Source organism: Pinus tabuliformis, chromosome 7 (genome assembly GCF_031772625.1).
Source record: "Pinus tabuliformis cultivar Carrire ecotype Pingquan chromosome 7, CPIR1, whole genome shotgun sequence".
Lineage (NCBI taxonomy): Eukaryota > Viridiplantae > Streptophyta > Pinopsida > Pinales > Pinaceae > Pinus > Pinus tabuliformis.
Genome location: NC_142293.1, coordinates 468,978,027 through 468,992,310, shown reverse-complemented (window position 1 = coordinate 468,992,310; position 14,284 = coordinate 468,978,027). Strand labels below are relative to the sequence as shown.

The 14,284-nt window shown below is 41.6% G+C and overlaps 1 long non-coding RNA gene across 9 annotated transcripts in view; it reads left to right on the top strand.

The window, feature by feature from the left end:
• Nucleotides 1-401: 401 nt before the first annotated feature.
• Nucleotides 402-14,284, top strand: part of LOC149247973 (uncharacterized) — a 216,217-nt gene continuing 202,334 nt past the window's right edge. For 2 of the 9 annotated variants that reach the window (XR_016265692.1, XR_016265691.1), the window contains exons 1-3: nt 402-1,809; nt 1,951-2,016; nt 2,191-2,290. This is a non-coding gene — a long non-coding RNA (uncharacterized LOC149247973). Of the gene's footprint in view, nt 1,815-1,950; nt 2,057-2,190; nt 2,291-14,284 lie in introns of all 9 variants that reach the window. The other 7 variants (XR_016265690.1, XR_016265689.1, XR_016265685.1 and 4 more) reach the window with 5 other exon arrangements.

Here is a 14,284-nt window from a genome sequence, read left to right as displayed (position 1 = left end):
TTTTATACACATGCGAAAGTTTTCCTTCCAAAAAAAATTAACTTAAAGAGCGAGATCTCATTGCCGTGTTAGAATCACCTATTATAGCGAAATCACATCATTTTCGCTTGATTACTCATATTTGATTTTGATTTGTCCTCAAGACTGGTAAAGAACCTAGTCAGACCACCGCTAATTAATCTTTATTTAAAAACCTAATAAATTTTATTTTTAAGATTGACTTATAATGTAAACATTGAATTGGTAACTTACAACAATTCAGAATATAAGTGGTGGTCATCATCACAAAAGCAAAAGACATCACCATAAAGCAAATAGTATGTCATAGTTGTGTATGTAGTTAATAAGCCTTATGGAACGTATATCAACCTAATAAATAGAAATAGCGACTTTGCATAAGAGCGTGACGGTGTTTGTGTGAGGGTGAGATCATTGACACAGGAAGAAACGAGATGCCGGGTTCGATGGACCGAGGCAGAGAAATTTTTGACGCGAGACGTTGATTCGATGAGGGACTAGTATGTTAAAATCTTTGCATCGTTTTCATTTTCAGCCTAATAAATCGATTTGTTTTGGTTGCATTTGCAAATCATTTTGTCAATTAAAATTTGAGTTATGATTTGAGATTTTCTGATTTTAATTTGTGACCACATGAAGAAAAAATTACTGTATGGGGCATGGCTGGGCGGGCTAGGTAACAACAATTTCAAGTGGTCAGCGGTACTTAAGATTCATAACCATCTGGTAGTTGTCGTTTCTCCATCAGGTAGCTGTCATTTCTGCTTAGGTTTCTTTGAGCCCTTTTCCTCTCCAATTCGATGCTTTAATTATCATCCATTTTATTTTTTATTTTTAGAAATAGATTTTGAGTGTTATAGTTTCTTTAACTTAGAATTACAAGAAAACGTTTTTTATCCAGTGTCCCACATATACACTTTGCCCCTGAAACAAATCCATGAGTGGGTGGCTGTTATCGATGACATCTACACCAAAAGAGTGGGCAACCCTCAAAAGATGCCCAGATTTTTCAGATTGACTCATGGAATTTCGTTATGAGTTTCATGTCCTTGCTTAATCTAATAAGATTATAGCATCGATCCATAAAGATATTGACATAATAAGCACTAATAAGTATAAGCACTCGAAAAGGCACTAATAATATTCAGGCTAAAAAGTATAAGCACTCTAAAGGCACTAGCAAAGCCCGCAGCATAACGCCATAGTTTGATATCCTCTAGTTCCAGATTTCAATGAAGCGGCGGAAGCAACATTACCTTCTTACTCTGAGCAAGGACGAGAAACCCCCAGCAACATGATGAGAAACATCAGAGCAAGTATCAGTGGTTTAAGCAGCAAAGCCGGGAGTTAGAACATGGACAACATAGGCAGGGGCAACAATTAATGAGATAGAGGTGGCGGCAAAGGGGAAGCAATTAAAGAGATAGAGGTGGCAGCAGGGGGGAATTAGTTGGTGTGGATTTCGTTGTTTAATTAATTGATCCATGAGCTTTTGTTTTATTTCACAAAGTGGCGTTCGGGGGTCAGTATCTATCTTTTTTTCATAATAAGTTTTCACAATATTGATGTAGCTTGTAAGAGGCAAAATCAATTATTATTGTGTTTATGTCTGGTGTTGATGTGAGATTAACGTCCGAGAGCTAGAGAGAAAGGGCGCATGGCACAGAGGGAGAAGTTACTGAAAAAAAGCAGAAACGGAAAATTCCTAAATCAGAGGCATTTATTTTTGGGCTTTTCGATAGTTGCAGCATACTGGCCAACACAATGTCCATTCCTTTACCGATTGGATGGGTAAGGTGATGGAAATTTCATTTTCTTATATCAGCAGCAATTTCCATATCTAATTCCCTGGTTTTCATTTTAGTAACCTTAATTATTTCTAGACTTTTAGCGTTAATGTTATTGGTTTGTTTATCTATTTCTTGTTTCCAGCTTTTCTTCAACTATATAGAGAACTTGCATGGCATCAGGGCAAAGGGAGGAATAATATTCTACAAGGTATTCAAGGTACACTGCAGCTCCTTCCCAACACATCCCTGTATGTGCTTATAAGTGGTGTTATTATCATTTGATTTCTTTAAATTAAAAACAATTGCATTTTGTAAATAGTTCATTAATTTATTTTTAGATTTTTATGGGCTAATAGTGCTTTCCTTGGATTTTTCCTTCCAGCATCCCTGTTAGCATATAGAGAGGATACTGGAAAGGGAAGAGCGAGCACTACTGTAAAGGAAGGAATGAGCACTACTGCTATGGAACAATGTTTTTAAGGGTACTCTACAGCTGCTCCTCAATATCTTCTGCCTTGCTTGTGTTGTAGATGATAGTATTTGTTTGGAGTTAAAAATACAAAGGCTATTCTAAATTTAGTGATCAAAGAAATAGCGATGAGGATTAGGTTACATGTCAATGCTCTCTAAATCAATCATAACGAAACATAGACGAAAAAGGGACTTCGAACAAACAAATTGTCTGAATAAATAACAATGTGTGTACCATGTTAGGGTGTCTATATAATCTTAAACTTCAAGCAACAAATCCAATAATCTTAAAATTCAAGAAACAAACCCAATGATTATGGCTGATTCTAGTCCCAGTCCCACATATTGCATGTTTTTGATCCTCAAATGAAATATATTCATGTGAATTATAGTTGGGTGAATGAGAATTACATGTAACAAAGGGGAGCGCAGCAGAGTTTGGTTATTCTTGTTGCAGATTACCTTGTTTCACACTTAGTCTTACTACTCCTGGGGTCATTTCCTCTCGTCAATTAGAATGAAAAAATATTTGATAGTTTATATTCCCATTTGCAAATGCGATTATTTATATTTATGATGAAATTTTTGGGTAGTTTGTGTTCTCCTAGTACATAATGACGAGATCAATGAATAAATTGGAGCATTTCCTTCTTATTTTCGAATCTATAAATAAATTGTAGCATCATTCTTGCTTAATTTAGTCACTGATCTTTTTTTTTTCAGCTACATTGTCTTCCTTCCTATCTTAATATCTTCTATTTCCTTTGTTTCTTCTTGCTGAACCTCGTCTTTGGCTTCCTTTTGCTTCTCTACATATTTTTCCATGCAGATATAGAACAATATCATTTACTCCCTCCATTTGCGTCATAGCAATTGGGGATTGAACTTGAAATTTTTTCTCTCAAAAAACACCATCCTCTATTCGTTAAAATCACTCTTCTATCTATTTATTCATTTCAGCTAACGTGTATAGTGGGATACATGGTATGTGGTGTATATGGTGTGTCGGGTTTATTTATTTTAATATGGTAGTACCTAGTCATGACCCATGTGTTCAATTGGCTCAAATCTTGGTGTGTCAGGTTTATTTATTTTATTTGATGTGTACGATGGGACCTAGTAATGACCCACGTGTTCAATCGTCTTGGAGCTCGAGCATGATGAGGATGATGTAGTGTAAATGTTTAGACTTATTGTGATGTGCTAATTGTCAATAGCCACTTAAAAATACAAAGTTATATTCTTAAAATTTTATTTTCTATTAATGAAATATTTTTTTCTTTTTTTTTGTTTAATAGCATGTTCGTGACTTGCGATTCAAGCCCATGTCTAAGACATTGCAACTTAGGAGCATTTAAGCCATTAAAAACTTGCGATTCAAGCCCATGTCTAAGAAATTGCAACTTAGGAGAATTTAAGCCATTAAAATCACCTAGAGATTACACTCTGCTTGGGCCACACCATCCCTTAACATGGTTGGAATTTTTTTTTTGGTGTGTCCTCTCAACTACTATGAGTTTTGAACCTTAGTCACCTTATGGAATTAAACTCTCGAAACCCAATCATGCTAGTGGGACTTTTTTTTATATTATTTTCTTGGTTATTGAAAAAGTAATCCTAGGTTGTAGTCAAGAATGACAAATTTGATTTATATTAATATATAGCATTGAATGATCTCGATGAATGGGACACGTAAATTTAAATCTTGGAGCATCTTGAGTTGGACAACGTTGAGGAACAATGGGATATGAAGATGGAATATTACACTCAACTAGAGTTCTTTATGTGAAGGTCAAGAAAAAATGAGTAATTTGTCTTAATGAATTTTTACTTTGAGTGTGTGAACTTTGAAGAACAAAAGAAATCCGATATTGAGTGTTGCTTTGAATGTTGATTTAATTTTTGTGTTTCTTCCTATTTGTGTAAATAATGGGCTAGACATACATGAGGTCCTAAATTGGGTTGGATTTGGTAATTTGTAAGTGGGCGCATGTGCATAAAACAACATTGCCATATACCCATCTTGTAGCATCTTAGAATAGCTTCCATGACTATAAAAACTCTTCTTCCCTAATGAAAAGGGCGACATATATCTATTCTTTATAATCTGTCCAAGATGTAAAAGTATGAATAAGGAGAAAGAAGTGTTCTTTTTCTTTGAGCTCCATCTTACATAACTAGGGTATCGCCATAACTAATATATCCAGTGTTGATAATATTGGCGATATTTTGCAGTGTTCTTTTGCTTTGAGCTCCATCTTACATAACTAGGGTATCCCCATAACTAACATATCCAGTGTTGATAATATCGGCGATATTTCGCGAAATATCGCAAATATCACAATATATTCCGTTAAACGATATTTCGCTTGGAAAATATCGTGATATTTTCCCTTTTGAAAATATCATGATATTTTTGCTTTTGAAATATCGCGATATTTTCAAAATATTGCTGATATTTTGCCAAAATACTGCGCGATGACCCAAAATATTGTCGGGCAAGCACCCTCTTGCCGATATGTTTAATCTGAAAAAAAATGAATATATTATGCATTTTTAATGTTTGTCGATATTTTATGATATTTTCACTGATATTGCCTAGAAGATGTTTTTAGGACCCTTGTCGTTATTTTGTTGATGCCAATATTATCAATACTAAACATATCCACTACTCACAAGGTAAATGATCACTAGTTTCCCCTCTTTGGCGAGAACAAAGCTTGAATTCTTGACTTGACCCTAACATAAGTTAGAGCAGTGATAAAATAATTCTCTATCCAAAGGTGAGTTCGATAATAATAATACAGTTTTAGGAGAAAAGTGTAATAATAATAATAAATTTTTAGGAGAAACTAGAGTTGTAGGAACCATTTTCCGGCAAACGATATTTCGCCCGGAAAATATCTGAAAATATCGTGATATTTTCTAAATATTGTCGATATTTCGCCAAAATCTTGCACGATGACCCAAAATATCGTCGGGCAAGCACCCTCTTGCCGATATTTTTAATCTGAAAAAAATGAATATATTATGCATTTTTAATGTTTACTGATATTTTCCAATATTTTGCCGATATTTTCACTGATATTGCCTAGAAGATGTTTTCAGGACCCTCGTCGATATTATCAACACTGAACATATCCACTACTCACAAGGTAAATGATCACTAGTTTCCCCTCTTTGGCAAGAACAAAGCTTGAATTCTTGAGTTGACCCTAACATAAGTTAGACTAGTGATAAAATAATTCTTTTTCCAAAGGTGAGTTCGATAATAATAATAAAGTTTTAGGAGAAAAGTGCAATAATAATAAATAAATTTTTAGGAGAAACTAGAGTTGTAAGAACCATCCCCCCTTGGTTCAGGAGGCGGATTCGCATCCCAGATGGATCCACGGGCAATCCTCGGGCAAAATCGTGATTTTGATTTTTAGAACTTCAGTTCCACCCTTTTTCTCGGTTCCTGGACTTTCAGAATTGTGATGGTTCTGAATTGCGGTTCAACAAGCCCAAACCGCGGTTTCGACATAGTTCTCCAGAGCCAAACTGTAATTCCACCATGGTTCCAGAAACCACTCGCACAGTTTTGCAAGACTTTTTTTTGGAATTTTTGAACTGTTATGTGAGGAACCATGCTTCTCGGACACTCCCAAGATGCTCCCTATTCGCTTCCTAGATGCTCCCTAATGGTAATGTTAAATTCTTAAAGTAAAAGTGACATTCTCCTTTATCTTTCATTTTCATCCCTTTTACTTAAATTTTTAACATTGCCATGAAATGACTCAAGATGTTTGAGAGTGGTTCCTGTTACCCACCACCTGTGGGTAGTGTATATAGGAGAATTTTTTTTCTCCTAGATTATCCTCAGTCGATAGGCAATAGCCCCTTACAGCCCTTAGATAGCTCAATGTGCCATTTTCTCCGCCACCTAAGCCAGCCATGTGGTCCCTTGCCCATCTATTATGAATGTATGATTGAAGACGGGCCTCTCGACCCCAAAGGTATGGCTTTTCATTAGTATAGTTGAGTAGTTTTCCTTACTTGTCATTTGCACTTTTGCGCATGAATTTGTGTGGGGATTTGACGAAACAAGTGGGTTAGGTTTGTATTCTTGTCTCCATTGCTCGATTTCGTGGTTACCCTAGTATACTAGTCCAGTGGGATCTCCTTTACTGGCCATTAGCTTTATTGTTGGCACTACATGGGAAAAACCCGATTTTGGTTGCATGGTCCCGCTTCTCGACACCACCTACATTACTCCCTTTCCACTCATTTGAGCCCATTCATTTCTTTTCCCATCCAGGTCCACATGTGTCCACTGGGTCCACATAGGGTTAGCCTCCCCCTCCCCTTGTCCACATCTTGGGTTGGGCTTGGAACAATGCCCCAGAGGTTGATGCAGCTAAAAAGAAAATAAAAAGCATAATTTGGCCACTCTCAACAGGAAATGTACCACAAAATGAAAAAGATGGTCGGGACATACAAATTTAGTACGTGGGAAAAAGCCAAACATGAGCTTTACCCCTTATTTATGGCCATCACCCTGGTTCCTATGGGCCCTTGATGAACCCCCTCCATTATTAAGGAACCCGTGATTGTCCCAACCCCTGGTGGACGATGAATTGCCTCACCTTAAGGGGGTATCCACTGCTACATATTACATATCATGCTCTCCATCCCCTAGAGCCTCGAGCAGTTATGAAGAAAAATCAATCAAAGGTAAAAGGCATATGAAGAAGGGTGGAAAAACAAAGGTCGGGGTAACTCATGTACCATGATTTTCTCCCTCCTACACTCATATACCCAGGTGTGGGCTTCCCTTATTAGAGCTACCTATGCACCTTGACATGTGGTTTGGATGATTCCCCTGATCCCCACTCTGTTCCATTATTATATCATCTGCCACCTACCTCTTAAAGGATGTACTATGGACATGCCACCCCATTTAGAGGTTGAAACCACCTAATAGGGTCCTTGGTTAACCCCTTATTGAGCTTGGAGACACTTGTACATGCCAAAGCCCACTATGGAAGGGCATGCCACCATGAAGTGACCCATTGATCCCATGATTTGTAAGCATTATTACTTGATTATTCTAATGATTTGTTGTATTGGAGGGCAAGGGGGTGCATTGGATCTTATGCAGGATTGCAGATGAGTTTTCATTTAGGGCTTGGTGTTCCTATACGAGATCCTAGCCCTCCAGAGGGCCACATTGACACTTGTAGGGTGAGCGTTGAGATCCATGGGCCTCCACCATAGTAGATATTACTTCATGGATCCCCAACAATGTTCATTGATTGCTTGTGTCCCACCTTTTGGATGAGGATGATGCACCTGGTCCACCATGCTCATCTGTCTCCACAGTTGCGCCATACACTTGGGAGATGTTCTAGGATGCCTCCCGCTTTAGAGGGAGAGCTTATATCATTACTGTAGCCCTTACAGATGGTCTACAGGCATATTTGATCCATTTGGAGACCCATGAGGATGTTCTTGTGCCCCCACACCTACTTGGGAGCACCACAAGTTCTTGATTGGATACTATGTTTGGAGTCCATTTCTTCATTATGGCACCCCTTGGATTTCATTAGGCCTCCTCAAAGGCTCAACGACTCACTTTGTTGATCATTTGACCCTCTTGAGAGGCTTATCTTTACATTATTGAGCTATTTGGTGGGCTTGTCACCAAAAGTTTTGTTATTATGCACATTATTTTATTTGAGGGGCTAAATTAGGCCTAATTATCTAAATCGAATTCATTAGGAAGTGTATAAATAGAAGTGAGATGATTCATTTTGATCATCATCATTTGGATTAGATCAATCTCTCTTGTGATCGGATTCATTAGGAAGTGTTTAAATAGAAGTGAGATGATTCATTTTGATCATCATCATTTGGATTAGATCAATCTCTCTTGTGAGATTTTCACTATTCTTTTTGGAGGACGAAATTGGATGAATGGATGAATTTTGATATTTGGATCTCTTCATTTTTGTCTTGGAGCTTCACAATTGGCATGTAATGATGATTGGATATACTCTTTCTTACATGTAAGCACTCTTTTAGTGCTATTTAGTTACTTTCTTATGGCACATGCATGTTGCTAGGGATTTTTTCTATACTAGGAAATTTACTGCTTTTCTTATGCGAAATTGTTGAAATTTGTCTTTTTATAGCATTGCATCATGTCATGGGCCATGTACGAATGAGTGAATATTCCTAGAGATGTTTTATTGAAATTTTATCTTGATAAGTCGTCATATATTCCAAATCGAATTGTAAAGCCCTTGAAGCAATTGTCTCATGCCCTAATGCCATGCAAAACTATTCTAGAGGCCTCCTTGACTAGGAGAATCCATTCCAAGCATTGAAATATCCTTGACTCCATTTCTCCCAAAGGATTAGGCACTGATCCTCCACTGGTGATCACTCTAAAGCATATCTTTCTCACCTTCTCCCTTTCCTTCTAGGCCTAGCCCCAATAGGTGACCTAGGGCATCAAATTTCTCACGATTCACCAACCCAAAAAAATCCGATCTCTTGCCCTCTATTGCATTGTTGTGTCTCCTAGAAGCCTTCCAAATTTGAAGCAATTCCGACGGTGGGATTTTGAGATATTCCAATCCCTAGCTCCGAGATCGATTCTTGCCCTTGGTTTCCCTTGGCTAGTTACCTCATTGGGATCATTGCATCAAAATTAGTCAAAATTTCCCCTTTGATCCCCTTATCCCCCTTAATTAGGTCAAGAACACCCGTGATTGATCAACTCCACCCCCTTGACCTAATTCTGGGTCCACTTGGTCCTGTGTGGTCCCATAACTTACTAAAGATAATTTCACAAAGACCACTTGAAAACCAAGTTTCCACAAGGGTTTCTAAGACTAGGTATCTGTAATATTCCTAATTAGCTATGGCTAATTGGAATATTCGATTTTGTTCAATTTTTGCCTTATATGATATTTGTAAATAAAAAGTGAGGAAGGGGGACATAACTCACTTTAGAATAAAAAGTTACTTCCTAGGTAGCACAATGTTGTGACTTAAAGGGGAGCCAAGGGGGCCAAAGGGGGACGTAGAAATGGAGCCCACGCAGACACATGGAGAGACTGCGCAGGAGGGAAGAACACGTGGCAAGAGGAGAAGCACGCAGGAGGAGGTGAGCCTAGGGATTGTGAGAGGCAGAGGCTATAAAATAGAGAGGAGCCCCCTCATTTTGGATCATTAAGTTATGTGCATTTTGAGCTAGTCGTTTCGACTTCTGAGCACGCTGGCTGTTTAGCTAGTCTGCAGCACTGTTTAGTGCATTAAGTGTTTCTGTTTAGAGATCTCACCCTTAGCCCCGGGGGACTTCGAGTGCCTGCTCGGGCAAGGTATTTCCATTGGCATTTCAGCAGTAGATACATTAGCATTTCAGCAGCAGTAGTGGTAGCGTTTTGGAGGACTGCGCAACACTAGGAGAGGGACACAGTTTTGAAGGACTGCGCAACACTAGGAGAGGGACACAGTTTTGAAGGACTGCGCAGTACTGTGAGAGGGACGCAGTTCTGGTTTGGGGGTTTGCAGTGTGTGTTGTGTTGAGAGATAGATCAGGGGATCAACCCTTGCAGCTGGAGAGTTTTTGGCAGGAGTTTCAGGCATATTTCAGGAGAGTTGCATTCAGTGGTAGCGCAGAACCCCAAGGGGGTGATTTTCGGGGGTCGGCCATTCCAGGAGAGCTTTCTGGGTTTTTCTGGGTTTCTTGAGTAGAGCCCGATTCCAGGGTTTCAGCCTTTTCTGAGGAGGGGAGCAGCCCCAAATCATCATTTGTTTTCTAGCAGCAGCAGAAGCATCCACGCAGAAAGGCCATTCTTGTCATTCTAAGAGTATTTCTTCACTTGCCTTGTGCAAGTCGAGGTGCCATCCGTCTAATCACCTCTTGTACTCATTTTATTGCTTAGTATAATAAAATGGCTTAGCCTTTCTCGCTGCATTTCTTGTGTATCTGCTTATATTTCCGGTTTACATTATTATATGTTGTTCCACTGTTATTTTATCACTTCTGGGTTATTATATTATTTGCACATATTTGGTTGGAATTTTTGCTGGGGTTTGAGGAATATTCTGGGTTAGGAATATTACAGTGGTACCAGAGCATAGATCTGGCTCAGCCTTTGGAGCTAGCAATCTATGACACCAGGGGAAAAACCTTACATTTGTTACAAAAAAAGGTAGGAGGTATAGAGACACTGGACGTAGGTTGGATAATACTTACGGGGAGGAGACTGTGTTCCTGTGGTAGACGGAGAATAGAGATAGCCAGTAGTAGACGTAGAACAGATGGCCAACGAGGATGGGAAGATATTTGCGGATATGCTCCTCAAATCAATGCAGGATTTGTCGAGGCAGATTGAGGTGATGGGGCAGAAATTCTGGCAGTAGAGGCCAAACAGCGTGAGAGCCCACAAATTTTTCAGATTGGTGAGGGATCAGGTGCATCCCATCACTTTCCAGAGCAACGTGATATTGCGCAGCAGGTGACCTCACATGCCCCTACACGCTCTACCATGCCCACTTTCTTAGGAGCAGACACGGGGGCCGTAGCCCAGCAGGAGGCAAAGCCCAGACATATGGGCGATTATTTTGCAGAGTACCAGGCCTATGGGCAGGAGTTCAGGGAAGCCATCTCATTCAGAGATTTTGTTAAGCTCTAGCAGGATAGCAGACCCCGCGACCATCACAGAGGGTACCGGCATTACCATGATGGCGACACCCACCGTGTAGCGAGTATATTCCACTCGCCTACGTTTGATGGCTCATCAAACAGTTCGGCAAAGTCTTGGGTGGAGAAGCTGGACATTTATTTCCAGCTTAATTAGATGTCGGAGGCAGAGGCCATCAAGGTGGCAACATTGCATTTGGATGGCGAGGTCCAGGATTGGTGGTTTCATGGGATGGTTACACTGGGTCACTCCACAGTGACGACATATGTCGAGTTTACCAGGTGACTGATGGAGGGATTTGATTGGAGGGATCCAAAGCAGCATTTCGTTGAGCTGACGAGGCTCAAACAGACAGGGAGCCCAGAGACCTACATTACAGATTTCTTGAGGGTCTCCGTGATGGTGCCAGACCTATCCACGACACGGAGGGTCTATATGTATGTTGAGGGGTTAGCAGAGACACTTCGGGGTGTAGTCCGATCCACTAGACCAGCCACACCCCAGGACGCTATCAACAAGACCCGGGACTTATAGGATGTCTTACCCAGGACTTGGACACCTTACCCCCAGAGACAGACTTTCTAGTCTAAGGGGAAGGACGTGAGGATTCCACCTCCAAAGGGGAATCCAGGACGAGTACAGGTTGATGATGATTGAAGGAGGGAGTTGAAGAAGAAGCGGTTGTGCTTCACCTGTCAGGAGCCATGGGCACCAGGGCATCGATGTGCTGCTCGCAAAGCACATTTTATTGAGGTCTTCTCGGAGAGCATTGGAGAAGAGGATGACGAGGAGGATGTGGAGGCAGGAGATAGCCATACCATATAGGGACCTTTGCCACCTCCACCACCAACAGTAGGTGGTGCATCGTTTGCACCCACCGTAGGGGCCCTTGCAACGTTGCGAGGAGTTCCTAAGTATCTGACGCTACGCGTATGGGGGACAGTGCGTGGCTAGCGCATATCAGTTTTGGTCGACAGTGGGGCAACCCACAACTTCATCGATGCACAGATGGTTGAGCGCAGAGGTATTCAGATAGAGAGCTTCGATGGGTTTTCAGTATTGGTCCCAGGACATCAGACCATGATGTGTGCCCGTTATGTCCCAGAGATTTCAGTGACGATGGGCACCTACACATTGACTGACCACTTTTTCGTGGTCGATATTCCGGATACCAACATGATACTGGGTGTTCAGTGACTTATTACTCTAGGGAAGGTCACGACGGATTGGAAGACCCTAGAGATGGAGTGGGATGATGAGAAGACAGGGAGGATGAGAAGATACGGGGATAGCACACATACCTGCCTCAGACTGTGTCGGCTCATCGGATGGAGGCAGTCTTTCGGAAGGAGACATAGAGTGGGCAGTGGAGCTGCGTGCATCAGAGGCAAGGACTACAGGGCAGACGGTACATCTAGAGATCCAGCCCATCCTTGATCGGTATGCCATAGTGTTTGGAGAGATTCCACTAGGATAGCCACCGGATTGGGCGTTTGAGCACACTGTGGAGCTTGAGCAGGGCATCCAGGCAGTGATCACCACCCCCTATAGGCACCCCAAGGCCTATTGGGAAGAGATTGAGCGGGCTATCCAGGAGATCCGACCGAGCACGAGTCCTTTTGCTTCTTCTGTGGTGTTGGTGAAGAAGAAGGACGGTACATTGAGGATGTGCTTTGATTACAAGGCCTTGACTTTGACATTGAGTATGTCAAGGGTAAGAATAACGTGGTAGCAGATGCCCTTTCACGTAGACCAGCCACGTTGTCTCTTACGAGCTTGGATACAGATTGGAGGGCTCGACTCTTAGTAGAGTACTCCAAGGACAGGTTTGCATGTGAGATTCTGGATGGACAGGTGGCAGATAATAGGTACAGGGTGATCGATGAGATCATCTATTACAGGGATTGCATCTTCTTGACTGAGGGGTCTCAGCTCAAGAAGAAGATACTCCAGGCATCACATGACTCACCATTGGCAGGCCATCAGGGGTTTACCAAAACCTACAGGGCCATCAGAGAGAGGTTCTCATGGAAGGGCCTCAAGGAGGATGTACTCTAGCATTTCAGGGAGTGCGATGTTTGCCAGAGGAACAAGGGGGAGATGAGCCATCCCGCGGGATTATTGCAGCCTCTTTCCATTCCGGAGGGGAAATGGGAGAGTATTTCAATGGACTTCATCAGAGGGTTGCCCATGGTACAGGGCAAGTATTGTATCTTTGTCGTCGTTGATCGGTTGATGAAGTACGCACATTTCTTTGCCATATCTGCACATTATACAGCAGCACAGGTGGCCGAGCTGTTCTTCAGAGAGATCTTCAGGCTACATGGTCTTCCTAAGACCATCGTCAGTGATAGGGACAACCGTTTCATGGGCGGGTTTTGGCAGGAGCTTTTCCGGTTGGTGGGGACAAAGTTGACATCGAGCACCAGTTATCACCCACAGACGGATGGGCAGACAGAAATAGTTAACAAGTGGCTAGAGGGCTACTTGCGTAACTATGTCAGTGGGCAGCAGCGAGCATGGTTGAGGTGGCTACATCTAGGGGAGTACTGCTACAATACTACACATCACATGTCCATTGGTATGTCACCATTCTATGCCTTATATGGGTATCATCCTTTATCTTTTGCTGACATGATGTTTGGTGATAGCAAGGCTCCCAGAGCCAAGATTTGGATCCAAGAGAGTTAGGATATTCTCCGAGCTCTCAAGGATAACATGGCTACAACACAGAATCAGCAGAAGCTGTATGCCGACAGGGGTCGGGTGGAGAGACAGTTCGAGGTAGGGGACATGGTCTACCTACGATTACAACCATACCGATAGTCGTCACTAAAGCAGAAGGGGGCTGAGAAGCTCAAGCCCTGCTTTTATGGGCCGTACAGGGTGATACGCAGGGTTGGACAGGTTGCATATGAGCTGGAGCTGCCCCAAGGCAGCAAGATTCATAACGTTTTTCATGTATCATGCCTGAAAAAGGCATTGGGGCAGCAGGTGACAGTGACAGATGAGCTACCACCCATGGATGACAAGGGGCATTTGGTATTGCAGTTGGAGGCTATCATTGATACCAGGGAGAGGTAGCGACGGAGCAGGACGGTCCGAGAATTCTTGGTGAGGTGGAAGAATTTGCCGGGAGAGGATGCCACTTGGGAGAGTGAGAGGATCTTGCAGCATCCATCACTTCAGTTGCTTGAGAACAAGGCACATTTTGCCGCGGGAGACTGTAATATCCCTAATTATCTATGGCTAATTGGAATATTCGATTTTGTTCAATTATTGCCTTTTATAGTTATTTGTAAATAA